Here is a 27,288-nt window from a genome sequence, read left to right as displayed (position 1 = left end):
CACTGGATGTTAACTAAAATTTAAAGTATTAAAAATGTGTAAAAAAATTTAAATGCTGAAGTTGTATGGTATGGGAATTACATCTCAATGAAGCTAATGAATAAGTCTAGCTTCTTTTGTTGGGGCAATAAATACAGTTTTAAAAAATTCTAAGGTGGCTCAGTGGGTTGAGCGTCTGACTTTTGATTTCATCTGAGGTCATGATCCTGGGGTCATGTGACCCATCCCTGCATTGGGCTCTGTGCTGAGCGAGGAGCCTGCTTGAGATCCTCTCTCTCTCTTTCTGTTTTTCTCTCCACTCCTCTCCCCTGCTCATGTGCTCACTCTCTCTCAAATAAAAAAAAATAATAATAATAAAATATTAAATAAGAAAGGCTAAATTCAAAAGAGAGCCTGAGAGGATGGCAGAGTAAGGGGACCCTAAGCTCACCTCACCCTATGGATACATCTAGGTAACAGTCACAACTAGATAGCACACATAGATATAACTAGATAAGTATCAACAACCCAGAGAAGAATTGGAAGACTCACAGCACAAACCCTACAAATGAAGGCAGAACACAGGCCATATGGAAGACGGTAGGAAGGGCAGAGACATGGTGGGCAGCTAATGGAGCATGGACTTATGCAGGGGTTGGGGATGGGGTGGGGAAGCAGCCATAGACAAGGAGAAGGGAGAGAAATAGAGTATCTTATCTCAAAGCCCACATGGGGAAGCAAATCCCCAAAATATTTGGCTTTGAAAGCAAGAGGGAGAATTTCAGGGGTTCTTACAACCAGAGGGACTTGAAGTCTGGAATTTTAAATATCAGCAGGCTCCATTCTGGGGAATCTGGATGGCATAGGGAGCTGAGCCCCCACAACAAACAGCCCACAGAGATACAGTGTAGAAGCAGCAGTTTGAAAAACCTCTGGGGCACATGGAAGGGAGTTATTTATGCCTCCCGGAGCTCCTCCCAGAGGGGCAGCATTCACGGAAGAACTTCTCTAGGAACAAAGGAGTTGGCAGGCACCATCTCCCTTGTCTACCCCACAGCATAAATGCTCGCCCACCTACTGGAACCTGTGCAGCACAAGCACCCACAACCTAACTTGCTTACACCAAGCCCCTCCCCACCACCCCCACCCTGGCCCCGACCCAACACTGCACATCACTGGATCTGGTCTTCCTCGTTGCATGTGCCTCAGTCCCAGAGCTACAGGTCCCCTCCCCCGAAGCCCAGTGCAAACCTCGCCGACACTGCATCTTCCCACCTGTGCCCTTTGCGAGGCCTTGGTCCCGGCAGTGGCAGCAGGCCCTGTGGAAATTGGGTGCCCTGACCATTCATGCTCTGTGGATCCGACAATGCCGGCCCTGGTCCCAGCAGCGGTGGCAGCTCTCATTTCATCAACAGACTGGTGTACATCCTGTTAAAACTGCATGCTCCACCCAGGCTGGGGACCACCAAACACTACCTACAATAGGCAGAGAGAGTCTCTGCAGATGATTGAACTGAAGGAAAAAGTGCCCAGGGCACTACAGCAGGGTACATGGAACACACAGAGGAGACATCTCTGAAACTCCAGGTTCTGATGAACAGGGGACATTGCACTGCAGGGCATTATAGGGACCTCTTCTTCATAAGGACATTACTTATAAGGTCAGGAGACATAGGTGACTTCCCTAACACAGAGAAACAGACAGAGAGAAAGAACAGGAAAAAATCACAGCAAGAGACCTAGGCAAAACAGACCGAAGTAATATGTCTGATAGAAAATTAAAGTAATGATCATAAAGATCATTGGATTTGAAGAATCACTGGATTTCAAGAAAGAATTGAAGACATGAGTGAGACCCTTAACAAAGGGATAAAAAAGAACCAATCAGAGATGAAGAGCACAATAAATGACATTAAATATATACCTGACGGAATAAACAGCAGGCTAGAGGAAGCAGAACAAATTAGCAACCTGGAAGACAGACTAATGGACTAAACAAGCAGAGCAGGTGAGAAAAAAAATTATGCAAAACGAGAACAGACTTAGAGAACTCAGTGACTACATCCAGCATAATAATATTCACATTATAGGGATTCCCAGAAGAAAAGGAGAAAAAGGAGCATACAATTCATTTGAAGAAATAATAGCTGGAAACTTCCCTCATCTGGGAAGGAAACAGATAGCCAGATCAAGGAGGCACAGAAATCCCCAAGGGGGATTAGTGATAAAAGAAAAAAATTAAAGCAGCAAAAGACGACAATGACATACAAAGAAACCCCATAATGCTATCACGATTTTTCAACGCAAACTTTGCAGGCCAGAAGAGAGCGGCATGATAGAATCAAAGTGCTAAAAGGGAAAAATCTGCAGCCAAGATTACTCTATCCAGCAAGTCTGTCATTCAGAGTAGAAGGAAAGATACAGAGTTTCTCAAACAGAAGCTAAAGGGGTTCATGACCACTAAACCAGCCCTATAAGAAATGTTAAAGGGGACTCTCTGAGCGCAAAGGAAAGGCCCTACATAAGAGTATGAAAAGTAGAAAACACAAAAGCGTAAAACTAAGTATATCTGTAAAACTCAAGGGATTCACCAAATAAAAGAATGTAAAGTATGATACCATATACCCAAAACATGGGCAGCGGGGAGGGGGGTGGTGGGAGGAGTAAAGAATGGGTTCAAACTTAGTCAACCATCAACTTCATACAGACTGCTATATGCAGAAGATATTATACACAAACCGAATGGTAGCCACAAGTCAAAAACCAGTAATATGCCAAGAATTTAGAGAAAGGAATCCAAGTGGATCAGTAAATGCCTGCAAACAAAGAAAAGAGATCAACAGGAGGAGTCAGAGAAGAACCACAAAAACAACTACCAAAAAATTACCAAAATGGCAATAAATACATATCTATCAATAGTTACTTTATGGGGCACCTGGGTGGCTTAGTGTGTTAAGCATCTGACTCTTGATTTTGGCTCAGGTCATGATTCATGAGATTGAATCCTGTATCGGGCTCTGTGCTGACAGCTTAGAGTCTGCTTGGGACTTCTCTCTCCATCTCTCTCTCTGCTCCTCCCTGCTCACTCATACTCTCTCTCTCCAAATAAACATTTTTTTAAAAATAGTTACTTTGAATACAAATGGACTAAATGCTCCAATCAAAAGACAGTGAGAGAATGGATAAACAAAACAAAACGCCAAGACCCATCTATATGCCACCTATAAGGGACTCATTTCAGACCTCAAGCCACCTACAGATTGAAAGCAAAAAAATGGAGAAACATTTATCATGCAATGGATGTCGAAAGACAGCCAGAGTAGCAATACTTATATCAGACACACTAGACTTTAAACCAAAGACTGTAATAAGAGACAAAAAAAGGACACTATATAATAAAGGGGACAATCCAACAAAAATGTGTAACAATCGTAAATATTTATGCACCCAATATGGAAGCACCTAAGGACATATAACCATTAATAACAAATATAAAAGAAACTAATGGATGGTAATACAATAAAACAACCAAGCAAAGGGTGAAAAAAAAAAAAAGAGAGAGAGAGGGCGGCAAACCAAGAAAAGACTCTTAACTAGAAAGAACAAACCGAAGGTTACCGGAGGGGAGGTGGATGAGGAGATGGGTAAAATAAGTGATGGGGATGACGGAGAGCACTTGTGATCAGCACGAAGTGTTGTATAGAAGTGTTGAATCATTATACAGTACACCTGAAATTAATATAACATTGTATGTTATCGACACTGGAATTAAAAAAAAAAGTTGCAAAAAATCCAAGGAGGAATAAAGGAATTTTTATACAAAGAAAATGTGAGGAAATGCATTGCAAGCAGTCCCTTTTGTGAAAGATTTTTTTTTTTCAGGCTAACAGAAAATTATATAGGTCAGAAACTTGGATCTCTCTAAAAAAGGATAGAAATACCATGCTAACACTAATCAAAAGAAAACTGGAGTAGCTGTATTAGCTTGACAGGAGGCTGACTTCAGGGCAAAGAAAATTAGCAAGAATAAGGTAGGTCACTATATCATGTACACATCTCTCAAAACTGGATTTTTTTCTTCTTTAGTAAAATTCCGTGATGAGATTTAGAATGTAGCAATCCCTTTATATTTAATTCCATTTCATATTGATAGTTTATCATTTGTTCCAAAATGTCTGCTTGTAGGTAGTTTGTTCGAATTATATACATTGCTATGTGTCTGAGGTCTCTGTTAATCTAGAAAGATTTCTTCTATCCAAATCTTCCTTCTTCTCGTTCCACACTACTGTCACATTACAAAAACTGTGTCAATTGTCCACTGGTATGAACCGCATTCTTGATTGGTCTATCTCCTTTCTTTGATGTCATTTAAATTTTTGGAAGAATTATTTTTCCTTAAAAATTGGAAGCATTATTTACAAATTTGTATATTCAGGTTCAACTTGGGAATAATGCTTCTGAGAGGTATAAAATATCTGGCTGTCTCCCTGTTAATAATCGTAAGATTGATCATGGGTTCTAGTGGTAACAGCCTAATTCCTCCTTTATAAAGTTCCCCATTATTCTTTCATTTAATTGTTTACTTCTATGCCAGAAACAATGATTTCATTACAAATTGAAAAATGGCAATGTTCTAATTCTGATATTTCTTCCTCATTTATTATCTAAATTCTTCTCTAAAAAAAACTTTTCATCATTCGCTAAGAGTATTTGATTATACTAAAATATAGTTAATATGAGATCGGCAGGGAAGATATTAAATTTTCCTTTAATTGCCAATTCCAGAAGATATTAAATTTTCCTTTAATTGCCAATTCCAGAGTAAGGAACTGGTGCTCTAGATACCACGGTGGTAATCAGTAGTTTTTTGTTTGTGTTATTTCTTGATATTATTGTTGGTTGACTCTATCTTCTCTGTAAATATCCTTATTAACTCACTACTTTAAAATATATATTCCATTTACAGTAATTAATAGAATCTGATTTTACTTTTGTTGCAGAATTTTCCCATCTTTGTTCAGTGAAAATTCCTTTGTTTAAGTCCCAAATTCCTTTGGCTATAACACTACCAGATTTTTATTGTTTCTTTGCTTTCTCATACAAATATCATATTCACCCCAAGCATTTCTTACACTATTCCTGGAATCAGTCAATAGTTTCAAATTACCACTTGTGACAGCATTTCAGAGTCCATAGTTTTAGGAACAGAGGTGCCTATTCCTATGGGGCTGACCTTATTTTTAGGGTTTTTTTTCCCTAGTGAACAGAACTAGGATGGATGGATGATGGATGGATGGATGGACAGATATATTACAGATTAACAGATAAATGTATAGCATGTTTTCAGACATATAGTCTTTAGGCTTAATGAATTAACATAACTAAGAAGTAACTTTGTTAGTTATAAAAAGTATACTTGGCAATCTTCAAAGAAAAAATAAAACAGGGAAGAGAAACACCAATGGAGAGGAGAACTTCAGAGGTGATCTTAAGTTTGTTGTTCCCAGAAAAGGAAGTCTTAGCTAATGGATTTCAAATTTGCCAGTGTTGATGACAAATCTAAACCCCAAGTGGAGATGGCTGTAGGCAATTTTAGGCAAGAGTCTGGAAGGATGCCAGAATTTGCAGAAATACCCTAACCTATCACCATTAACAGTTGGTTTATAGAAGTCTTTTTGTTGTGAGTCATTCTCCTTTTTAGTGACCTTTGGATTCCTATGTATTCAGATTATAGCACACCCTTGCTTCTGGCACTTACTTTATTTTTGTGAATACAATTTCTCACTTCAAATAAAAAATGTTTCCTTTTAATGCATCTGGCTTCTTTATAGTTGACTAAGAGGAAGGATAAGCTGATCATGCCAGTACAGTATTCACAATCCCTTTGACATTTATTTTTTTCTGTTTAAAGTCAATGATTTAGCATTCTAGTACCTTAATTTGAAGTATATTTTAGTACGCACTAGTCATTTTCTCAGCCATGGTCAGTCCCCGGCCTTTACAATACCAAGTCTTCAAAGAAAGGACTAGATAATAGCAAACACTAATAATAGCAAGTCTTCAAAGAAAGGGCTAGTTAATCGCAATGCCTTAAAGAAAAAAAAATAGCAAAAGGCATTCTTTACTCAGATCAGAGCTTGCTAAACCTTTCAAGGAAGTGTGAATACAGACAGACTGAAGCACAGTCAGAAAGGACCAGCTTCCAATGAAACATTTCTTGAACATCTCTTGTAACAGAAATTCAAGCTTATTTGACGTGCTATTTCACAGGAATGCTTTTATTTATTGAGTGCATGGTATGTGCCAGATGCTGTGTAAGTGCCTTACACTTTTCTCCCCATCTAATTGTCTTAATCCAGCAAGCTGAGGCTCCAAGAGATTGAATTAACAGACACCTCTAAAAGACAGGGTCAGGATCTGAACCCAGCCCACTGGATGGCCTATGCTCTTAAACATGACCCTTCAGAATCATTTGCCAAGTTTAATCCACAGTTTTCCATACTCTTTCCATACCTCATTTTTAGAAGTTTGCCATAAATATTCTGCCCCATCCAGAGGAATCTCGAATAGTTGATCCAGTGTGGTCCCAAAGAATAAATACGTTTTGCAAAGAATCTGGAGGATTATCATGCTGAGGGTTAAGGGTTCACTTTGAGAAACCATATGCCTTTACGTTTTTTCTTCCATCGACGCAGCTCCCTATGTTGACTTTTTTCTTGTGAAGAAAATATGAAGCTGCTACATCCTGAGACAAGTCCTACTAGACCCAGGAGGTGGCTGAAGTGGTAAGAAAGGAAGAGAATGATTGACATTGAGGCACAGCACCACATGTCTTCCTTGTTCCCCTGGCAAGACCAAGTGGATGATGGTAAATTTACATTTATTTATTTATTTAGTTAGTTAGTTAGTTAGTTAGTTAGTTAGTTATGGTAAATTTACTTTAAAACATTGCCTGTCTTGGCATGCACAGATGCGTTCTGCTTACCATCAGGTTTGTTGAACAAAAAAGGCATTTACTCTCTGTGTTGGAAAGGTAGTACTGGAGGTTAGAGGAGAGCAGGGAAAGAGAAGATATGTGATGTACTGCACTAAATGAATTTTTCTCCAATTTTTTTTTTTTTGCTAAGTAGTACTCATAAATTTTTGTGAATGGATTTAAAAGGTATCTTTGTTTTTGGATATATGTGTAGGGATTTGGCATCAAAATTGACCCTAAAAGACTACCTAGTTTGCATGTTTTAATGAGACCTTTTTTATTTCTAAGTTTCTTTATTTGAGACAGAGAAGAAAGTGCACGTGAACAGGGAGAGAGGCAGAAAAAGAAGAGAGAGAATCCCATGCAGGCTCCTTGCTGTCAATGCAGAGGCGGCCGACAGGTGGCTCAATCCCATGGCCCCGGTATCATGACCTGAGCCAAAATCAAGAGTCATATAGATACTCAACCGACTACTGAGCCACTGAGACACCTCTTAACCAAACACTTTTAACCATAATATACTTAGGTTAAAACGAGTTTCCTTTGAGTAGGCATGTTGGCAGTCAGCCAGGAATTTATGCATATTTTGGCAGTGTTTAAGATGTCAAAAAAAAAAAAAGTCAGCCCCTATTCGGGAAATTTAAAAATATCTTCATAAGTTTAAAACCTCTAAGTGTGTTGACCAGTAAGCTGGAACAGCTTTTGTAGAGAAATAGGTGCCTCTGAGAGCTGAGAATTGGAATCAAGTGGTTATAATGAAATTTACTTTAAAAGTTTCTCACCAGCGACATTTATAGAATATTTAGATTTTGAAGAGTGCCAGGAAGGAAGTCTAATGTATGTATTAGGATGACCAACCAAAAAGGGTTGCCAGATTTCATGTTTGCTTCTCTGGCTTCCTGAGTGAATGAAAGGGATTATGGGAATTGGGGTCCATAAGGTGGAAGGTTGCTCTGGGGACAATTGTTCCCCAGGCTGTAGAAGAGTATTTGGATTGAGATATTGAGGCTTGAGGTCCCAAGCATGGAGAACCCCTGGCTCATCTGCTTGCTCTTGTACTAACAGTGCCTTCTGTATAAGAATGCAAAGCCACAGGACGTGGGTACAAAACAGTGTAAAACATCATCTGCCCCAGTGTTATGGACTGCTCTTCTGCAGTGACACAGGGTGACATCAAAAAGCAAATGTTGTGGAGTTTAGTAAGACAAGTTCTCTAGGGGTGAAGCTTGATTTCTTTCAGTAGATCATTTGGGAATGGGAGACATGGGGCATGTCTAGTAGGGCAAATGTGTTTCTTAATTTATCAAGTAATAACAGCACATTTATAATTCAACTAGAGTAAAACCTTGGTTTCTGAGCATAATTTTTTCCAGAAAATTGCTTGTAATCCAAAGTACTTGTATATCAAAGCAAATTTCCCCTTAAGAAATCATGAAAATTCAGATGATTTGTTCCACAACCCCAAAATATTCATATAAAAATGATTACAATAGTGTAATATAATACAAAACAATAAAGAAAATACAAAATATAAAGAAAAATAAACAAATTCACTTGCACTTACCTTTGAGATCCTTTTTGGCTGGTGTGAGGGAGATGAGAAAGAGGAGGGTTGTTGTGTAGGATGATTTTCACTGTCACAAATGAAATCACTGCTATCTGTTGATTCAATGGAATCTTTTTCTGCATGGGGGCCATTGTATACACTCACACAGGAGTTGACTACAGTACAGTATTAATAAACTCTTGTCATATACAATAAAGACTTGGCAGTCTTTAATGTGACTGCCAATAAGGCAGCAGGAGAAAGGGTCTATATCTGCAGGCAGCCTGACCTAGAATGAAGCAAAGCATTCCTAAGCTTACGCTTATATGGAAAAGGACTGTCCATAGGTGCTTTGAAGTGACAAAACAATATACTAGGTGCCAGTTGTGGGCACCTTGCAATTTATGACAAATCACTGATTTTTGACAAACACCGCAGCTTGAGACCAAGCATTCAAGCATAGGAAACAATCACCCACCACCCGCAGTGAGAGAAGAACCACTGGCTTAGTTATGATCATGTGACATTCAGCGTCATGTACTACTCACATTTCAAGACATCGCTCGTTTATCAAGTTAAAATGTATTAGAAATGTTTGCTTGTCTTATGGAACACTCGCAGAACAAGTTACTCACAATCTAAGGTTTTAGTGTATATGGAAGAGTTCATATTCTTTGCAGTTGTAGCCCTAGAAAGCTGGCTATGAAGATGTCAGTAGAAAAATAAAAGTCTGGTTCTCACTGGAGTAGCTTGTTAATCCTGCGCTGGAATACGCTAGAAGTGATACTATTAAAAAGATTACCTATAAGACATCTCTGGAGCCACACACTTTGGTCCAACACTGGCTGTATCCTTGATGGGTATTTCACATTCAAGTTATTTAACATCTCTGTGCCCCAATTTTCTGATCTGTAAAATAGGAATAATAAAATTATTTGCTTCATAGGGTTTTTACAAGATTACATGAGTTACTGGATGAAAGAGTTTTGAATAATTCCTAATACTTAGAAAAATGTCATTCTTGATATGTACTGTTTATTAGTTTATTATCATTTCGATTATGAGTGTGCCTTTAGGACATGCCTATTACCATATTCGGAAAGATTAGTTGATTATATAGGTTAATAAGCTCTTGAGTAAAGTTGCCAGATTTATCAAATAAAATTACACAATACACAATTAAATTTTAATTTCAGATATTTTTTAGTATGAGTACATCCTAAGTATTTATGAATACTTATACAATATTCTAACAGCTTTTTACCCCTTTTGTAACTACTGATTTTATTCTCCTATAGTTGCAATCAAGGTCTCAAGATGGAGTCATGGTGTGGTCAGCCGTACCTGCAAGTAAGTCCTAGAGTAAGGTAGAAGGTTATCTCTAAAATGAGGTCAAAAAGAAACAAGCACAGACCTTTACTGCAACTACTAATAACAGAAGGCATCTTTCCTCTGGTGGCTGAAAACTGTTAAAATATAACCCAGCAGCCTCTATGTAATAAAGGATAAACAAAACAATACAGAAGACAGCAGAGCAAAGAGAGGAGGAAGACAAGATTATCACAAATGCTCTCAGTCCCTGGAGTTAGCTGACCAGATTTGATATACCACTGGCCTTTTCATTTATAGGAACCATTACATTTTCCATTTAGCTGATATCAATTTGTATTAGATTCCTCACACTTATAGCTGAAAATCTTCTAGCTAATAAAACAAGTAAAGGTCATCTACAAGGCCAGATGGGAACAAGAGAACAGTCCAAACCAGGGGTTTGAGAATCTTTTTTTTTTTTTTTAATTTTTTTTTTTTAACGTTTATTTATTTTTGAGACAGAGAGAGAAAGAGCATGAACGGGGGAGGGTCAGAGAGAGGGAGACACAGAATCTGAAACAGGCTCCAGGCTCTGAGCTGTCAGCACAGAGCCCGACGCGGGGCTTGAACTCACGGACCGCGAGATCATGACCTGAGCCCAAGTCGGCCGCCCAACCAACTGAGCCACCCAGGCGCCCCAGGGTTTGAGAATCTTACAATTAGTCCTAATACGCATCCTACCACATTATTAGTATTCAATAAATAATGGTCATTGTTAATAGCATATTTATTACTTAGTAAGTGTCTAAAGAGTGAAATGTAACTAATTTGAGATGTGACATTGAGTTGCACCTATACAGATTTTCTGTAAAAAGGATGAAATGTAACTAATTTGAGATGTGACATCGAATTGCACATATACAGATTTTCTGTAAAAGGGCATTTAAACCAACTTGTGTCATTCTCGTTCTTCCTATAGTCAACACGCTTTTATTTTCCCAAAGAATCTTCATAAATATTCTACAATAGCACAGCGCCGTTAGAAACGTTTTGACAAGATGAATTAGACAAGTGGAGATTTTAGTTCCCTAGAAATACACATACTTGAAAGAATAAATGGATAAAAATTGCTGGGGCAACTTATGTTTGTGTTTTGTCAAATTTTCCATGTTTGCAAAATTGTTAAAGGCATCAGATGACCCAGAACGCAGATTTCCCCTCCTGTTGCTTGCTTGATGCCACGAGATTATTAGAATATGGTTGTAGCTCCATTCTGTAATCCTCTCTTAGACCTAATTTCTTTTTATAATGCAAAAATATGGTTTTGGCAGTTGATATCATTTTGGTCAAAATCACAATGGCAAGGACCTTTTACAGTAAGAAAATAACAGATCTTCGTGACTTATATATTAATTTCTGCAATTCTGAAGCCAGATGAACATAGATCTGAATGTCAACTTTGCTACTTAATGTTTGAATGACCTTAGTCATTTCCTCTTTCTACAATTCAGTTTTCTTCTCTGAAAACTGGACCTCGTAACAGCACCGGCCTCATACGGTTGTTGCAAAAATTAAATAAATTAACATGTATAGTGTACTCACAACAGTCTGTGGCACATGGGAAGCAGTATGTGAAGTGTTAGCTATTATTATTATGACTATTGACCCATTGGTCCTAACCTGGATCCTCTCAAGAAGTTAGCACATTCTATTATTTATTAATATGCCTTACTCCCATAACTGGGAAACTCATGTTCACAGGAGTCAAGGAAGGAGCCAAGAAGACACAGCAAGAGTGGCAAATATGTGTCTCAGCCTCAGGTATAAATGGTGTGAAGAAACAGGAAATGTCTTTTGTGGAGATGCCAATTATTATTTTTTGACATTATCAGAATCTACGGGCAACATTTCCAAGAATTGATAAGATATGAAATGGTTGGTTTTATTTATTTTCTAAACGTTTATTTTGAGAGAGAGAGAGAGAGAGAGAGAGAGAGAGCGAGACAGACAGACAGACAGGCAGAGAGGGGAGAGACAGAATCTCCATCAGGCTCCCTGCTATCAGTGCAGAGCCTGACGTGGGGCTTGAATTCATGAACCGTGAGATCATGATCTGATCCAAGCAAGAATTGGAAGCTTAACCAACTGAGCCACCCAGGCGCCCCGTGAAGTTCTTGGTTTTAAACTCAGGAAATCTATCTGCACAAATCATTTTTCTTTCATTCAATGTAGAATTAGTCAAACCAGTTGTTTTTAATAATGGACCATTTCTTGGTGCTTGCAAGTTAGGGAGGTTTTCTAAGGAAAAAAAATATTTAAGCTTGAATTTTAAGATGTGAACTATTTTTGCTATTTCTACTTTTTACTTTTTAATTTCTTTTCGGTTTTTATTTTGTGTTGCTGGTTTTGCATTACAGTTTTATCTTGTACTACTAATAACTCACACTGACCTAGATAAAAGTTTTCTCTGTAGGTAGGCAGACTGTCAGTAATTAGAGACCTGACTGTATTAAGAGCTACTTATATCAAAATATGATTCACGGTGCTTTTCAGATAAGGATTTCTCTTTGGTCTCTGGCGAGGTAGCAAATACCACATAATCTCAAAACTTCAACAGTTTATATATGGAATTTGCAAGCATGTGGATATGGCAAGCACAAATTTGATGCCTATGTTTAGAATCCTTACGACCAGGTTGCAGACTGTAAGGCAGCATTTATGCAGTAGAAGGTGAAAATACAACACAATGACAATGCACAAAGAAACTGCAGAAGTGATTTTTACCCTAATGTTTTTTGATCAATAAGGAAAACAAGTATCTTTGGCATTACAAAACCAACTCTAATTAAAAAGAGCAATGTTAATGTACCTCATCTGATTATTTTCTACAATACCAGGGATTGATAATGTACCAAGTATGTGCCATTGAAAGCATAAACTGCACCAAAAATCATCCATGCTCATGTAAGAAAGCAGTCCAGTTTTGGGGCACCTGGGTGGCTTGTCGGTTAAGCGTCCGACTTCAGCTCAGGTCATGATCTCACAGTCTGTGGGTTCGAGCCCCGCATCGGGCTCGGTGCTGACAGCTCAGAGCCTGGAGCCTGCTTCCGATTCTGTGTCTCCCTCTCCCTCTGGCCCTCCCCTGCCCATGTTCTGTCTCTCTCTGTTGCAAAAATAAATAAAAACATTAAAAAAAAAAAAAAAGCAGTCCAGTTTTGGTGAAGAGACTGTCTTTTTTCCATCGAATACTCTTTACTGCTTTGTGAAAGATGAGTTGGCCACACGTTTGTGGGTCCACTTCCGGGTTCTCTATTCTGTTCCATTGAACTATGTGTATGTTTTTGTGCCAGGGCTATACTGTATGGATGATTACAGCTTTGCAACACAGTTTCAAGTCCGAAATGGTGATGCCTCCAGCTTTGGTTTTCTTTTTCAACACTGCTTTGGCTATTCACGGTCTTTTCTGGTTCCATCCAAATTTTAGGGTTGTTTGTTCTAGATTTGTGAAGAATGCTGGTGTTATTTTGAGTGGGATTGCATTTAATATGTAGATTGCTTTGGGTAGCAGAGACATTTTAAGAATACTTGTTTTTCTGATCCATGAGCATGGAATGTTTCTCCATTTCTCTGTGTCTTCTATTTCTTTCCTAAGTTTTCCATAGTTTTTGGCATACAGATCTTTTACCTCATTAGATAGGCTTATTCCTCGGTATCTTAAGGTTTTTGATACATTTGTAAGTGGGAATGATTCCTTGATTTCTCTTTCTGCTCCTTCATTATTGGGATATACAAATGCAAGTCATTTCTTTTGCATTTTATATCCTGTGACTTTGCTGAATTCATGCATCAATTCTAGCAGTTTTTTGATGGAGTCTTTTGGGTTTTCCACATACAGTATCATGACATCTGTAAGAATGAAAGTTTGACTTCTTCTTTGCCGATTTGGATGCCTTTTATTTCATTTTGTCGTTTGATTGATGAGGCTAGGGCTACAAATACTATACTGAACAGCAGTGGTGAGAGTGGACATCCCTGTCATGTTCCTGACCTTAGGGGGAAAGCTCTCAGTTTTTCCCCAGTGAGGATGATACAGCTCTGGGCCTTTTCTATATGACTTTTTGATGTTGAAGTATTTTCCTTCTCTCCCTACTTTCTTGAGGGTTTTTATCAGGAAAAGATGCTGTATTTTGTCAAATGCTTTTTCTGCATCTATTGACAGGATCATACGGTTCCTATCCTTTCTTCTATTAATGTGGTGTATCACACTAACTGATTTGTGAATATTAAACCAACCCTGCAGCCCAGGAACAAATCCTATTTGACCATGATGAATAATTCTTTCAAAGTACTGTTGAATTTGATTTACTAACATCTTAGTGAGAATTTTTACATCCAAGTGCATCAGAGATATCGTCCTATAATTCTCCTTTTTAGTGAGGTCTTTGCCTGGTTTGGGATTAAGGTAATGCTGGCTTCACAGAAAGAGTTTCTAAGGTTTCCATCCATTTCTGTTTTTTGGAATGGTTTGAGAAGAATGGGTATTAACTCTTCTTTAAATTCCCCTTGGAGGCCATCTGGCCCAGGACTCTTGTTTGTTGGAAGATTTTTGATTACCGATTACTGATTCAATTTCTTTGCTCGTTATGGGCCTATTCAAATTTTCTGTTTCTTCTTGTTTCATTTTTGGTAGTGTGTATGTATTCGAGGGATTTCTCTGTTTCTTCCAGGTTGCCCTGTTTGTTGGCATATCATTTCTCATAGTATTCTCTTCTAGTTGTTTTGTATTTCTCTGGTGTTAATTGTGATCTCTCCTCTTTCATTCGTGATTTTATGTTTTTGGGTCCTTTCTCTTTTCTTTTTGTTAAGTCTGGCTAGGGGTTGATCAATTTTGTTTATTCTTTCAAAACACCAGCTTTTAGTTTCAATGATTTGTTTGGCTGTGTTTTTGTTTCTATATAATTTATTTCTGCTCTGATCATTATTATTTCCCTACTTCTGCTGGTTTTGGGCTTTCTTTTCTGCTCCTTTTCTAGCTCCTTTAGGTATACAGTTAGGTTATATATTTGGGACCTTTCTTACTTCTTGAGATAGGCCTGAATTGCAATGTACTTTGCTCTTAGGACCACCTTTGCTGCATCCCAAAGGGTTTGGACTGACATGTTTTCATTTTCACTTGCCTCCATGTATTTTTTAAATTTGGACTTCAATTTCCTGTGAACCCATCTATTCTTTAGTAGGATGCTCTTTAACCTCCATGTATTTCAGGGCTTTCCAAATTTTTTCTTACAGTTTATTTCAAGTTTCATAGCATGATCTGAAAATATGCATGGTATGATCTTGATCTTTTTGTACCTGTTGAAGGCTAATTTGTGACACAGTATGTGATTTATTCTGGAGAAAATTCCATGTGTATTTAAGAAGATGTGTATTCTGCTGCTTTAGGATGAAATGTTCTGAATCTTTCTCCTAAGTCCGTGTGATCCAGTGTGTCATTCAAAGCTATTGTTTTCTTTTTGATTTTGTGCTTAGAGGATCTGTCCATTGTTGTAAGTGCAGTATGAATGTCTCTTAGTACTATGGTATTATGATTAATGAGTGTAATAACGTTTCTTATTAATTAATTTATATATTTGAATGCTGTCAAGTTGGGGGCATAAATGTTTATAGTTAGATCTTCTTGATGGATAGACCCTTAACTATGATATAAAGCCCTTCTTCATCTCTTGTTACAGTCTTTGTTTTAAAATCTAGTTTGTCTGCTGTCTCTCTCTCTCTCTCAAAAAGAAATAAAAAAAAAGGCCGCCTGGGTGGCTGAGTCTGTTGAGCATCCGACTGTGGCTCAAGTAATGATCTCATGGTTCATAAGTTCAAGCCCCATGTTGGGCTCTGTGCTGGCACCGTAGATCCTGGAGCCTGCTTCAGATTCTGTGTCTCCTTCTCTCTCTGACCTTCCCGTACTTGTGTTCTGTCTCTCTCTCAAAAATAAACATAAAAAAAAAAATCTAGTTTGTCTGATATAAGTATGGCTACTCTTTCTTTTGTCCTCCATTATCATGACAGACAGTTCTCTGTCCCCTCACTTTCAATCTGCAGTCGTCTTTAGATCTGAAATGAGACTCCTGTAGGCAGCGTATAGATGGGTCTTTTTAAAAATCTATTCTGCTACCTTATGTCTTTTGATTGGAGCATTTAGTCCATTTACATTCAGAGTGATTATTGAAAGATATGAATTTAGTGCCATTGTGTTACCTTAGAGATAATGTTTCTGGTGATGTTCTCTGGTGCATGCATCTGGGATTCGAAACTCAATGTCTTAAAGGACCCAGCAATGTGTGGATCTGCTCCCCTCCTTCAGAGTCAAGTCCCTCCATCCTGTTAATGAAAGGCTTTGGCTGGCACCTGCATGGACTTTTGTCCTTGGGGAGACAACAAACCCCCTTTGAAAAGTATTCTGGGAAGGGGACTGTTCTCTCTCAGTGCCCCCTCAGAGATGTCTACACCACATTATACACTCTGGGACCAGCTCCCTCCTCCCCAGGAGTGTGTGACACAGCTCCACTACAGAAAAAGTCACACACATCCAAAACTTCAGAGTTTGAGCTCCAAAGGCCTTTGCAAAAAGGAACTGAGACATTCAGTACTTCTTGCTTCCCAGTCCATGGCCCAGAGAGGTTTTCTTCTTGTGCTAACTCAGTGCCACACTATCAACACCTCTCCCTTTTGTCTTCCCCTGAAAGGGTTCCCTCCTCTCTGTAATACCACGGTTTTTCTCTCCCCCAATTCACATCCACACACCTTGAACTTGCCAAGGTGTCTCCCTCCAACAGTGCAGATCCTTCTGCCAGTCTTCAGACCGATTTCCTGGATGCTCCAAGTAATCTGACCTCAATACAAATGAGGGATGAGGAAAGCCCAGTGTCCCCCTACTTCTCCACCATCTTAATTCCTCTCCTGTAATAGTTTTTTAAAATACATTTTAGATATTAGCCCCCTAGTATATCTATGGTTTGCACATATATTTTCCCTTTCGGTGGGTTGTCTTTTCACTTTACTGATGTTTTCTGTTGCTGTGCAGAAGCTTTGTGACTTGATGTAGCTCCGCTTGCTTATTTGCAGTTTCGTCGCTTGTGTTTTTGGTGTCATATTTAAAAAATCATCGGGGCGCCTGGGTGGCTCAGTCGGTTAAGCGTCCGACTTCGGCTCAGGTCACGATCTCGCGGTCTGTGGGTTCCAGCCCCGCGTCGGGCTCTGGGCTGATGGCTCAGAGCCTGGAGCCTGCTTCCGATTCTGTGTCTCCCTCTCTCTCTGACCCTCCCCCGTTCATGCTCTGTCTCTCTCTGTCTCAAAAATAAATAAACTTAAAAAAAAAATTAAAAAAATAAAAAATAAAAAATCATTACCAAGAACCATGTAAAGGAGCTTATTTCTATGTTTTCCTTTAGGAATTTTGTATTTTCAGGTCTTACATTTAAGTGTTTAGTCCATGTTAATTTTTGTGAGTAGTGTAAAATATGGGTCCAGTCTCATTATTTAACATGTGATTATTCAATTTTCCAGTACCAGGATTAGAGGCCTTGTCTCCACTCAATATTCTTGGTTCCCCTGTCAAATATGCTTGGGTTTATTTATGGGCTTTTGATAACGTCCCATTGATCTATTTGTCTGTTTTCAGGTCAGTGCCATACTGTTTTTGATGACAATAGCTTTGTAGTGTAGCTTGAAATCAGCAAATGTGATTCCTACCGCTTCATACTTCTTTTTCAGAATTTCTTTGGCTATTAGGAGTCTTCTGTGGTTCCATATACATTTTAGGAATGTTTCTTCTACTTGAGTAAAAATGTCATTTATCCTCATAGGGTTTGTATTGAATCTATAGGGGGCTTTTGGGAGTGTTGACATTTTGACACTAATTCGGATTTATGAATATGGGCTAACTTTCCATTTATTTGTGTCTTCTTCAATTTTTTAAAAATATCTTTGTCTTGTAGTTCTCTGAGGAGAGATCTTTTGTGTCCTTAATTAAATTTACTCCTTAGTACATTATCGCTTTTGATGCTATTGTAAATGGGATTCATTTTTTATTTATTTTGGAGAAAATCCACTTTCAGTGTACAGAAAACCTAAAGATTTTTGTGTGTTAATTTTGCATACTGAAGCTACATTTATTGACTAGGTCTAATGGGTTTTTGGTTGAATTTTGAGAGTTTTCTGTATACAAAATCATGATGTGCAAACAGACAATTGTACTTCTTTCTTTCCACTTCTAATACCTTTTATTTCTTTTCCTCGCCTGATTGTTCTAGCTAGGACTTCCCATAGTATATTAAATATTAGTTCTGAGAGTGGGCACCCTTGTTTTATTCCATATTATAGAAATTTTATCCAGCACTCCTGCGCTCAAAACACGACTACTTTGTTCCACAAAATATGGATTCTTGATACTGTACTTAGCCTATATATACACCTTATGTGGGGAAACTTAATTTTTTCAACAAGTTTTAAAACTTATTAAGTATTAAGATCAAGCTTTAACTCTTTATTACTATAATACAATGTCCTAGACAATGTTGAGCACAATAAGCTCTTAATAAAGATTTATTATCTCTCTTGACTGGCAGTATTAATTTTCCCTTTCTTCTTTTTTTTTTTTTTTTTGAGGGTTAGCAAGAGAGAGCATGAGAGTGGTGAAGAGGGGCAGAGGGAGAAAGAGAATCTTCCTGCATGAGAGGATCAATGCAGCACTCAATCCCACAATTCTGGGATCATGACCTTAGCAGAAACCAAAAGCTGGGCACTTAACTGACTGAACTACCGAGGCGCCCCTCCCTTTATTCTTAAATGAAACAAAGACAATCAAAATTTTGTCAGGTGCAACACATATTAAGTTTTCTCTTTAAATATAATTGATTCTTAGGAACGTGTAAATTTCTTATTTATCTTTACATTTGTAGGATGGGGACCAGTGTCTACCATCTACTAGGAACACAGTAACTTATTTCTGAATAAGTAAAATAGTCAAAGTCGTGTTACTCTTAATCTCAGATACACATTTATAGTCAGCAGGATTCAGTTGTGAATAGAAACATACGAGTGCTTTTTCTGAGACAGGACCTTGATTATATCCGTTGTAACTTCTTTATCTCCTTATACAATCATTTGTGATTTCCACTAACCATTTGCCAACCAGATCATTTGGTCTCTGCCATATCCATCAGTCCATAATGAGAGTGATGTGTATCATTTTCACTTCTAATGACAGGGCAAAGTAGTTTCCTTTTCCTTCTTAAACAAATCCTTGGTTTTCATAATCTTTACCTTTGATCATCACTGTCTTTGCCAGGAGCTATTTGATTTTAATACTCAATTTTTAATAAAAGTGCCAATTGGGAGACTCTTAATTTTCTTTTGAGCTAAAAATCAGTTGCAATTTTAATTTACTTTCTTTTCCTTTAGGCAAAAAAAAGGCTTTAAAAGACACTGCATTTTACAAACACTGCATATGGAAAAGTTAAGTCATAGAGAAAGAGAACATTTTTATTGTGGTGGTGATTTTTCTTTCAGAATTCTAAGAAAATAGAGGCCTGGGCTATAGTTCTAAGCAGTGACATGTAAAGCAAGGTATTTTTGTTGTTGTTGTTAAAGAAGGATCAGTGGCAAGATGTCACTTTTGACGGTCTTGATTTGGTCTTTCACTGGGCTGAGCATATGATTTCGTGGCCATTAGGTAGCCCCCAAGGTGCTCTTTCTTTACGTTGACGGATGTTGTTTCCTTTGACACAAGGTTTCAGTATGTCATGCATAAGTCATTTGCCCTGGAAATCCACGTTATTCCTGCATAATGGTATTACATTTGGTGTTCTCATTTTAGATGTTGACCAAGTCTCATGACCTATTCATTTAATTCTTTCAACTTTTTCAACCTTTTTTTTTTTTTTTTTAGGTTTATTTATTATTTCAGAGAGACACAGAGCTCAAGTGGAGGAGGGGCAGAGAGAGAGGGAGACACGGAATCCAAGTCAGGCTCCGGGCTCTGAGCTGTCAGCACAGAGCCCCACGTGGGGCCTGAACCCACCAACTGTGAGATCATGACCTGAGCTGAAGTCGGACACTCAACCGACTGAGCCACCCAGGCACCAACCCCTTGCTGTATTTTTCCTATACAAATCTATTTCTCTTGAAGGCTTGAATTTTAGCTTGATACGTGACTGTTAAAATGTAATTTGTGCCATTAAAATATGGTGAAACTGGGCCACCTACCTCTCAGTATCTCTAAGCATAGAGTGAATAGAGGTAGACACAAGTTTCCAAAGATAAAAGACATTGTTAAAGATGACACAAAAGGCATCAGCAGATTTTTGTTAGTATTTGTAATATTAGAAAACAAAGAATACTGGGGTGCCTGGGTGACTCAATCAGTTAAGCATCCCACTCTTGATTTTGGCTTGGGTCATGAGCCTAAGGTCGTGACATTGAGCCTGGCATCAGGCTCCATGCTGAGCGTGGGAGACCACTTGAGATTCATTCTCTCCCTCTGTCCCTCTCCCCCACTCATACTCTTATCCTCTCTAAAATCATAATTTTTAAGAAAAGTTAAAAATTTTGTTTGGACAAGTGAGAGTGAACAGAGAGTGAGAAATTTTAGCAGTTGTTTCTGTCTATTACAGTCTAAGGCAGTCTGGATCATAGTGGGTGAGCTATTTATCCAGCATCTCCATGGTTTTGTTGTTGTTTTAATACATGAGTTTGTGAAAAAGTTACTGGGAAAGCCCACATACAATTTTTCTCTCTTTGAGTTTGTAAAGGAAGAAATGACTTGTGTCTTTCAACTACCATATATGCTCATCTGTGGGGTTTTTTTCCATATTAAAAACAGTATTTTCTCCAGAAGAGTGCTTTTTTATTTTATCATTTAACAGTGTGAGTAATTCATGATTTAAAAACTTTGTAACGGGAAAAATAAGAATGCTTCCTCAAACTCTAGTGCCTGTTTTATGCAGCTAAAAACTGCTAAAAGCCTATTTTTCTATCTATCCATTAACATATGTTAAGAGTCCCAGAATACCCCATATATAGGCACACCCAGTCAAAATCTTTTGGCCCTTGAAAAATCAACAGAAATTTTGAAGTATTTTCAAAGGCTGCTATCAGCAATATAACTGTTTGGCACAGGGAAGAAAGCAAATCCATTAGAGGGTATTTGATATAATTTCTTTCACTACAGATTAGTTTATTCTGCTTATCAGAATTCACAGCAAAAACATTAATATGTTTAACATACCCGAAGGGTTTCCCTAAGTTTAGTAAGGGCTACTGAGCAGATAAATCCATCTATTAATGTACCACAAGTGGGCTATAATTTTTCTGCAAAATTTGACTACCTTTTATATAAAAGTAATTATAGCTTCACAGACTGAGTTGAAAGCCAAGAATGAAAAGAAAGCAGAAAGATATAACCTTTGGTGAGGGTAAATATCACTCAATAAAAAATGACCCATAATTGATGGAAAATTGGAGGACGAAGAGGACATTAAGTCAACTGTTGTAACTTTAGGACATCTGGTAAAAACACAACACAACACAACACAAAACAAACAAACAAAACCCAAGCACTTTACCTAACGTTCTATGAATCACGAAGCTTTCCAGGATCACTGAGGGCAACAGGCACTATTCCTAGCTCCGTGTAAGCATCAATCACTGGCCTTGATTAGTTTCCTCACATGCATGCCTTGGTAAGTATTCAGCTGAATATTCAAGGGAACCTTCTACTGATCTATGAAATTCTTGCTCTCTGGAACTCTTTCCTCGCTAGATTCTGTGCTGTGAATTCCTGCTGCTTTGATTTTCCACTTTCAGCTTCCTGTTAATAATGCAAAGATCTGTAAGAAATACTTGGATATGTCCTCATTACGCCCCAGACTGAAAACTACCTTAATGCAGGAAGCTTGGGTCTTCCTAGGGCTCGTGTTCCTCTCCATCCCATTTGTAAGGGACCTTTTTTCTTCATTTCGTGATGCCCTGTGTTTTTTCACAGTTGTGTCATTTTTTCTTTTTTATAGTTTCATTTGGGAGCATATATCTGGTTTCTGTTATTCCATTTTGGCCAGAAGCAAAAGTCCTGTATTTACTATGTTTTTCACCTCTTACTGATACCTCATTTATTCCTTATTGAAGACATTCTCATTCTGTTAATGTCACATTATAAATACTATTGGATCTTATTCCTGAAAAATGTTTTCATTTTGCTCTCAGACTGAACACATTCCTAAGCTAAATACAGAAAACTACATGATTTTTTTTATATTGTTTGAAATTCAAAGACATATTTACATTGACTCAACCTTTTATTTATTGCTCTATTGCATCTAAGTGTCATTCCTTTTGGCTTTCACTATTATATTTCTGCATGTTTTATCTGCTTAGTTTGTGATTCCTCAACTATGCATTCAAATCTTTAGTTTTTCAAACCCATATATTTCTAGTCCATTCTCTTCTGTCATCTGTCCCATATTCTGTGTATTCTTCCATCTGGAAACTACCATTATAAATGTGCTAGAACTCTCTCTTGTCTTCCTTTTTTTCTTCATATGTTTATCTTTCTGTGTCTTACGAGTTTGTACCTCCTCATGTCTAATAGTTCTCTAATTTTCTTCTTTTAAAAATTTTATTTTATGCTATTATATTAAAAATCACTGCCTGTATTTTTCATTTCTAGATATTCGTTTTGTCCTATTATGTAACATTTTAAAGTTGTATTCTCTTATGGAATTCTGATCTCTTCTCAGGTTTGGTCCAGGACTGGAGATTCCAGTTTTCATAGGTCTTTTTATTTTTCCCATCCATAGCATGAAGAAAAGAGAAATTTCATTCTGTAGCTTGTGTCCTCCATTTTCAGAAATTATATAGTACTTAAAGTGCCCTGGCTTTATCAATGGTCTTATTTATAGCTTTCCGTTTGCCTGCACTTAAGGCTACGTCACTTTCCACCACAGTCCAGACAAAACCCAAGTGCTCAGTTTCATTATGTCTTATTTCTGGTGCCAAGGATCACCAATGTCAACTTGATTTCTTTACTCTGAGATGATTGTCCTTCTCCTTGTCCTTCTCCTTCTTCATTTAAGACAGGGCTCCCTTTTTGCCATTTTTTAAAAATTGATATATAATGAAGTTTGGGTCATGGTTCATTAACAGTTTTTATGAATTTTTGCCTGGATAGTGATCCACACTAGTTCTATAGGCTAAGATTGTCAGCAAACTTAATGTAACATTTTATATACATTATTTAATTTATTCCTCATAATGATCCAATGAATACATGTTGATAGAGGGGGGAAAAACAACAACTAAGGCTTAGGCATTTTAAGTGACTTGACCAGAATCACATGATCAGTAAATATTTTGACTGTGGTTCAAAATCAGGTCATGGCATCTCTTGGTTATGCAGTTAGCCATTAACCTCTATAACTGCATCTTTAAGAGAGAGGACATTTTGACACCTTATGGATATCTTTTTTTGTTGTTGTTTTGTCTTGTTTTCTAAAAGGAGAAAAGACCTCAATTATTTGACTTGCACTTGACCGTTGAATCGGAGTAGATCCAAACTATGTTCTTCGCAATTTAAGTATCTTGTGAAACCTGTTCAAATTACTGGGAATGGAGGAGGGTTTGTTATAAAGAAAAGAAAGCAGAATAATGTTATAATATTAGATATTGGCAGGTAGATCAAGCTTATGTCTTTTCCTTTGCTGAAAAATTATAATATTTTAAGTTCCATGGATGGGTAATGGAAAGCTTTCTCTCATAAAAATTCTGTAAGTTTATTTTGTGATGTGCTAAAATCAGACTACTTGAAGTCACCCATGATCAGTCTTTGATACTGATCATGCTTTATCTATTTATCTTGAACTAAAAAGCTTACTTAGGGATGTATTGTCCTCTTAATTTAGTTTGCTTTCTCAGCACTACTTCTGTCATTTGCATTATAAAAAATGAATCCTTAAAGCTGTGATGAATTTCTTCTTTCAGCAGCAAAACAGTTACTCAATTCATGAGGTTAAGTAGATACATGTCATTGGTTTATCACCATCATCATCATCACATCCCCATACCAAAATTAAAGTTCAAATTACCTTCTTTACATATTGATATTGTCTTTATGTTTCTTTTCTATCTTGTAGAATTTTCCAGAGATTTTCTCATAATTACATAAACTTCAGAAACTCCCACTAAAGTTATACAGACCTAACAATTCATGTCTCTAATAGACACAGATTATTGCTTACCTGAACTGAAGTTCTAAGTCAGATTGAATCTTACTCTTTCTCATGAATTCCCAATTAATTTAGAAAATAGCACTATTTACTTTATAAATGTAATGCCCTAATAAGATGCACATTTCTATCCTTAAAAGTTTGTCTTCAGTATTTTCCAATTCTCTTACTGTTGCTAAGTTACATAGCATACCATTAGCATCATTATCAGCAAAGATAATTCTATCACTAACATCAAGAAACTGAAGGATACAGGGGATGGGACTTTTCATTGTGACAAAAATTACAGAAGCTTATGGGGATGACTAAACAAAATTGGAATTTGTCCAGAGGTCAGCATCTAAGCCCACAAAGTATCTCACTTCAGGTATGTGAGGTGTAAGTCATCCGTTCCACTTATACATGGAGAGAAGAATTTGGCCAGATTTTAGGTTTCCTTTACTGTTTTCTACTTCTCTACTCTGCCATCCATCCCCAATAGCCCCTACCTGACTCTGTCTTAGCCACTCTGGAGACCTGAATATGTTTCTGTCTATTTGACCAGGTGCTAGTCACAAACCAATTATTGTATTCTCTTTTGAGATTCAATAAAGTTCAAGTTAATCACCCAAAAATATTGTTCAGTGGGTTCTGGCTTTCGACCTTTCTGAGGTGATTCCCATACAGTCATAAGAAGTTCCAAAACTTTAACGGTCAATTCCAATGGCAGGCCTGACCACCATGCTAACTGCCAACATAATCTGGAAAGCTTTTTCAGAAACTAGTCTAAATCTTATTTAGTCCAATCAATTACTGTAACAGCATAATTCTTGCCAGTTTATCTGTAGTCATAGGCCAATATGAGATTTAAGTCTAAATTCTTTTTTTTTTAATGTTTACTTATTTGAGAAAGAGAGAGAGAGAGAGACACCAAGCAGGGAGGGAGCAGAGAGAGAGGGAGAGAATCCCAAGCAGGCTCCATGCTGTCAGTGCAGAGCCCGACATGGGGCTCAATCTCACTAACCATGAGATCATGACCTGAACCCAAATCAAGAGTCATATGCTTAACCGACTGAACAACCCAGGTGCCCCAGAATCTTAAGCAGGCTACAAACTAAGCACAAAACCTGACATGGGGCTCAATCCCATGACCCTGGGACAAGACCTGAGCTAAAATCAAGAGATGGATGTTCACCCAACTGAGCCACCCAACACCCCTTAAATCCTTTAATTATATTTATGAACCCATGAATTAAATGATGCTGAATCTACCTATTTTAATATATTTAATTTGAAATAAGTCAGTCTATTAATTCAGCAACTTTTCAGGAACTGGTTACTTGCACCTAATTATAACAAGTGATATATTCTCTCAACAGTGGACATTACTTATACTATTCTTTGAATACATTTTTGATGGTGTTCTTTTTTTTTCAACGTTTATTTATTTATTTATTTATTTATTTATTTTTATTTATTTATTTTTGGGACAGAGAGAGACATAGCATGAACGGGGGAGGGGCAGAGAGAGAGGGAGACACAGAATCGGAAACAGGCTCCAGGCTCCGAGCCATCAGCCCAGAGCCTGACGCGGGGCTCGAACTCACGGACCGCGAGATCGTGACCTGGCTGAAGTCGGACGCTTAACCGACTGTGCCACCCAGGCGCCCCGATGGTGTTCTTAATAATTTCCTTAATTATAAACTTTTAGAGGTAGACTTTATGAGTGGTTAGATACTATCATATTTTTAAAGCTTTGGTGTTTACTAAACAAATGCACACTGGGAAGGTTGCATTAATTTATGTACCCAACAGCATAATGAGGAGGAGGAGAACTTAATACTACTTTTTAACTTTGGTCATGGGTAAGGTTCCATGTGTGCTGAAAAAAAGTTTTGCCACTAAAATTCAACAATTCAAAGATCTATGTAGGTTTTTTTTTCAATGCATGAGATCATGTTTTAAACGTGATTGACAAAATTATTTTAAAAATTAAAATCATACATAAGGCTTAAAGAGTTAACTAAGTATTGCAGAATATGGATATAAAAGAGAAAATTACAACAAAAATGAAAAGGTTCAATGGAGAATCTAATACATTATGTAGCGAGGGACTTACACACAGAAACATCATCATGAAATTCCAGAGGGTTGAAACAAAAAATGTTAAAGACGCAATAAGAGACAGAGTCATTTACATATAAACAGTATTCAAAGAGTAATATCAATTAGTTAGAAATCAACCAAAAATGATTCAACATACACTTTCATGAGCTACCAGATTACTAACCATATAGGTAGAGAATACAGAAAAACTGAGTAAATTTACCTCTTTTATACCCTTTTCTTAGGGAAGTTGCTTGAAGTTGTGCTCCAGCAAATTGAAAAGTTAAACCAAGAAGTCATAAGTAAACAGTGGATCCAACCTAAGAAATGTAAGAAGAGACATTCCAATTGAAAAAATCAAGAATTCTAAGTGTATTATTTTAGATATCATGATATCTGTCAAGAAAAATATTGAAGTAATTGAAAAGATTTACAAGTTGACTTTTAGATACTATCTGTATTTACTAGGCACATATGTTACTTTTCTATGGATTATAAAATAAATTTTAAAAATAAAAATTCTATTATAAGGGATATTAATGTGTTCATAATAGAATAAAACTGCAAATCACTGACAATTTCTGTGTCTTAAATCATAAGCAAATGTATCGGTGCACATAACAACACTTAGTTACTGTCTTATTCATCAATAAACATAGCGGGAACTCAAAAGTTTTGTGAAATGGATAAATCTGATTCAGTGATGAATATGGATTTTTAGCTTGATGAATCCAAAGATGCCTGAACCTTTCTTAGAGAATAATTCATTAGTCAAAAATTCATGAGAATGAGTAAGTATTTTCATTTTCTTTGGGTAAATACCTAGTAGTGGAAGATACCATTTGCAAATATATGTTCCCACTTAGGAGGTTGCCTTTTTATTTGGTTGATGAGCAACCCAAGTGTCCACTGCTAGATGAATAAAGAAGATTTTATACATATACATATACATATACATATACATATACATATATATATAAAACACACACACACACACACACACACACACATATATATATATAAACAATACATATACACATATACAGTATACAGACATACATATACATGGATATTAGCCATAAAAAAGAATGCAATCTTTCCATTTGCAACAACATGGGTGG

The 27,288-nt window shown here is 37.3% G+C and overlaps 1 long non-coding RNA gene across 2 annotated transcripts in view; it reads left to right on the top strand.

Annotated features, from left to right (window-relative positions):
* LOC122236437 overlaps positions 1-26,626 on the top strand; it is a 41,867-nt gene extending 15,241 nt beyond the window's left edge. Inside the window, exons 1-4 of one of the 2 annotated variants that reach the window (XR_006214490.1) lie at positions 3,923-4,010; positions 6,675-6,847; positions 9,800-9,851; positions 26,413-26,626. This is a non-coding gene — a long non-coding RNA (uncharacterized LOC122236437). Of the gene's footprint in view, positions 1-3,922; positions 4,011-6,674; positions 6,848-9,799; positions 9,852-26,412 lie in introns of those variants that run through there. The other variant, XR_006214489.1, reaches the window with a different exon arrangement.
* The last annotated feature ends 662 nt before the right edge of the window (positions 26,627-27,288 follow it).

The sequence above is a fragment of the Panthera tigris genome, chromosome A2, assembly GCF_018350195.1.
Source record: "Panthera tigris isolate Pti1 chromosome A2, P.tigris_Pti1_mat1.1, whole genome shotgun sequence".
Classification (NCBI taxonomy): Eukaryota; Metazoa; Chordata; class Mammalia; order Carnivora; family Felidae; genus Panthera; species Panthera tigris.
The sequence above is the reverse complement of the archived record's forward strand: the minus strand, read 5'-3'. Positions and strand labels throughout refer to the sequence as shown.